Below are 4,718 nucleotides of genomic sequence, written 5' to 3'. Positions count from 1 at the left end.
TGTTGCTAACCCTTTTGGTAATCAGATATGCCTCCTCGAAGAATACCAGAACAGGGTAGTACTTCAAATCCTCCAATGGATGTGACAGCAACACCAATGGAAACATTGCTGAAGAGATTTCAGTCGTTCCATCCGCCGATTCTGAAGGGGATTGAGACGTGTTATGATTGTGAGAGGTTGCTGAATGTTATTGAAGTGCTGTTTGATTCACTTGATTACCCAGATGAACGCCGAGTTAGATTGATTGGGCACCAGTTACACGAGGTCGCAAAGAGTTGGTGGATCGCAACCAAATAAGCATTAGAACAACATGGTACCGTGATTACGTGGAAAATCTTTAAAGCTGAGTTTCATAAAAGATTTCTCCCAGTATCGTACCGACAAGATAAGAGTACAGAATTTGCCAACTTGAAACAGGGCCAGCTGAATATTGAAGAATATGTAGCAAAATTCTCTACTCTACTACGTTTTGCTCCTCAGGTGGCTGGGAATGATAAAGCTGTAGTTGATCAGTTCATCAGCGGATTGAATCCTGAAATATCTGCATTGGTAAATGTGGAATGACCCCATTATTTTGCTGATGCCTTGAACAGGGTAAATGGAGCTGAGGCAAGTTTGATTCAACAGCGAGGAATGTCGTATGTTGCTCAACAACAGAACCGAAAACCTCCAGCTCAATTTCTGCCATCTCTGTCTAGATTGGATAGTGGCAATACTAGTGGTGGAAAGAAAGATTTCCTGAAAGCTCACAAGAAACAGTTTAAGAAGTTAGGAAGTGGTTCTAGCCAAAGTTATACCGGGGTGTATTGCAGAACTTGCGGAGGGAGACATCCCACAGAGCAATGCCAAGGAGTATTTGGTAGTTGCCACGTCTGTCGTCAGCCAGGACATTTTTCTAGAGTATGTTCACAGATAGGTTCCCGAAGATCTCAGGGAGCAGAAACATCTGGATCAGTGGCACCGCCTGATAGACAATCACCGGATGTTCGCTCCTTCCACCCATCGACGACTCCTCAATCACAACCAAGGCCAGGACACACTTGACGAGGTAGTGGCAGGTAATTGTTTCCTATATGGTTATTTTGCATATGTATTGATAGATTCTAATGCATTTCATACGATTATCTTTGAATGAATTGCATTGATATATGCGTTGTTTATTGAGTTATCATCTGTTGTATTATTGATCTCTTGTCTGTTGGGGAGAGGTTTTGTATCAGTGACATCTGTTAGATCTTGTATGCTACAGTGTGACAGATATGAGATTGAGTTAGATTATATTGAACTTGGGTTGTCCGATTTCAATTTTATTATCGGTATTGATATGTTGACAAAGTACAAAGCTACCGTTGATTTTTTCCAGAAGATTTAAAGATTCAGATGGATATGATTAATGAACGGAAATTACGGCAAGGATTCTAGATTTAGAATTCCTTGGATATGAACGATGTTGAGGACTCGATTATTACAGAAAGGAACAGAGAGATTCCTTATGTTTTCAGTTGATTTACCGAAATCGAGCCTATCATTGGCGGATTTGCCAGTGGTATATGAATTTGCTGATGTTTTTTCAGATGGGATTTCAGAATTGCTTCCAGTCAGAGAGATAGATTCCAGCATTGAATGAATGACAGGTACAGTTCTTATTTTTGGAACTTCGTACAGAATGACACTGATTGAATTGAAAGACTTGAAAGACCAATTAGAAGATTTCTAGCCGAGAGTTACATTTGATTGGGTGTTTCTATTTGGGATGCTCCAGCTATGTTTGTGGGTTGATGAACCCTGTCTTCAGAAGTATTCTGATGATTTTAGGCTCATTTGTCTATGATTATTTTATCTATGATATCCTGAGATATTTGAAGCATATGACTGATCAGATCGAACATTTCAAAATTTTATTGAACATTCTGAGAATTGAAATGTTGTATACAGACACTGTTGAGATGTGAATCTTGGCCAGGATAGATTGTATTCGGAACATGTTAGTGAAAGGGATCGATTTTAGGTGCCCGAATGCGCAACGGAAGTTTCAAAATTTGTTTTTCAAGATGAAAAATTCGAACACCTCATACTAGATGTGTAGCAAATACAAAAACACATTTGCCATACATTGAGTGCTAAGAAATTATACCTATCAACCTCTTGAGGTTGATGATGGCTCTAACCAAGTTGTAAAAACTTGGCTCTTCAAAGGCAAGATAATCAACAAGCTTCCTTCCTTCAAAATTAGGCCCACCACCAACTAGGTAGATCCCCTCATATTTTGCACTAAAAAAATAGGAGGATTTTTCTTTGCGAAGTGATTTCTTTCCTCAACTCTTGAAGAAGAAAAATGATAGAAAAAATTGAGAGAATGGAATCCCAAAATTTCGGCCATTTCATTGTCTAGAATGAGGGAGGGATGACTTGTCTTGGTTGTGGGAAAAGCTAAAACACTTTTTAGCATGCCAAGCTTTGGAGATACAAAAAGTTGTCTCCCAACCTTTCACCTCCCATGCATGCATATCTTATTTGGTTTTTAACAATTAAAAACCAATGGACTTAATTTTAATTATCTCAAACAAATTTGAGACTAATTAAACATTACTTGAATTTACTCAAGCCCACTAGTTGAATAATTATTTTACTATTGGGCTCTACAAGACTCAATATGATTTAATTAATTCAACACTTGAATTAATTTAATTATTTGGACTCTACTAGGCCCACTAGTGTTTAATTAATTCAACGCTTGAATTAATTTAATTTAGTCCATAATAATGTTTATGAAAATCACAATTTTCAAATACATTATTTATTTGGCCAACTTTTAATTTAAGAATACTTCCACAAATGAAAAGTTACATTTCTCTCATAGAAGTCATACTTCTATTTTTTTCTTACACTTATAAACTCATTTATAAGCCTTTCAACACATTGAACTATTTTAACTTCTCAACGGGATCTAGAAAGCTAGTACTTGTGTGGCCCTCAATGGTTCATTGATACAACTAGCCGTGGGTTCACATCTCTATGTGATTCGGACTAAACATGTCCTTATATGAGCATACCCCAATTGCTCCATTCTTTTTTATCAACTCCTTGATAACAAGAACGTCAGAACTCAAGTCTGATATTACCCAACCAATCATGTTAAACGCCTAGCAGCATCGCTTACATGATTCCCTAGGTATCAAATGATAGTGCTTGCAAGAACCATTCAATTATGGTTAACGTACAGTACGGTCTCTTCAACTCATATATCCCGACCGATTCGACAACTATTGGTATATCGAGAGTTGTCAATGAATCGATACTATGTGTCATGTTGTAGTTGCATCGATGGTGTAATCTATGAAACCCCTTTCATAAATACAACCATATTCTGATCAGAGATTTCATACTACATACACATAGGATATCCATACCCGTAGGTAAGCGGTGAATCCCCGAATACAATGCATCGACTCCTATATGTTTCGACAAAACACCCAACCTTGCCACCTGATGACCCCTTGAGAGTCGGTAAACTTGTCAAAGTGAAATGCTAGCACATAGAGTCTCAATGTTGTCCCGGGTCATAAGGACTAATGGTGTACAACCATAAACTAGGACGTTTCCACTCGATAACTGAGAACCACTTGGAAAGTCCTTTATGGATGGTTGTTCAGTGCACTCTACCAGGAGCACATATCTGCATGCTCGGACATCACAATGTCCCCTACGAATTAAACATGGTACTCACATCGCAGATACTAGTCTCGAACTCGAGCGGCCTATATCCTTCTTAGCAGCGGCTGAATCGACTAGGAACTGTTTAGAATATACAGTATTCCAAATATGAGTTTCATGATACTCATCATATGAGCATCTCATATTCTTTCTACTATTTATATATTCAAGGGCTTTATCTATGCAATTAGGATGGGTATTCAGATAAAGATGTGCCAATAATAATTTCAAATATTATTAAAATAAAGATTGTTTATACATAGAGTTTCATTGTGAACACTCGGCCAACACTTGGCTCGACGGGCACCTAATCTAATAATCTCCCACTTGCACTAGAGCCAACTACCCATATGCTTCAAACCCATTGATTCGCGATGCATCTCGAATAATGGTCCAGGTAAAGGCTTAGTTAGTGGATCAGCAACATTATCTGCGCAGCCGACTTTGTCATCGAGACATCTCCTCTTTCCACAATCTCTCGGAGGATGTGGTACTTTCTCAATACATGTTTGGACTTCTGATGAGACCTTGGCTCCTTTGCTTGAGCTATAGCTCCCGTGTTGTCACACAACACCGAGACAGGAGCAACTCTATTAGGAATGACGTCCAACTCTTGGACGAAATTCTTTATCCAAACAGCCTCCTTTGCTGCATCTGATGCAGCAATATATTCGGCCTCAGTGGTGGAATCCGCTGTAATGTCTTGCTTGGAATTCTTCCAAGAGACAGCAGCACCATTGAGCATGAATATGAATCTAGAGGTTGACTTCGAGTCATCGATATCACTTTGGAAGCTAGAGTCGGTATAGCCTTCCAATTTCTGTTCCCCACCCCATAGACCAAGAACAACTTATTGGTCCTTCTCAAATACTTGAGGATGTCTTTCACAGCTTTCCAATGTGGAAGACCAGGGTTCGATTGATATCTACTCACTACACTTAGTGCGAAAGCCACGTCAGGACGTGCAGATATCATCCCATACATGATGCTACCAATTCCGGATG

Source organism: Primulina tabacum, unplaced genomic scaffold, assembly GCF_025594145.1.
Source record: "Primulina tabacum isolate GXHZ01 unplaced genomic scaffold, ASM2559414v2 Contig643, whole genome shotgun sequence".
Taxonomy (NCBI): domain Eukaryota; kingdom Viridiplantae; phylum Streptophyta; class Magnoliopsida; order Lamiales; family Gesneriaceae; genus Primulina; species Primulina tabacum.
Note: the sequence above shows the minus strand (reverse complement) of the source record.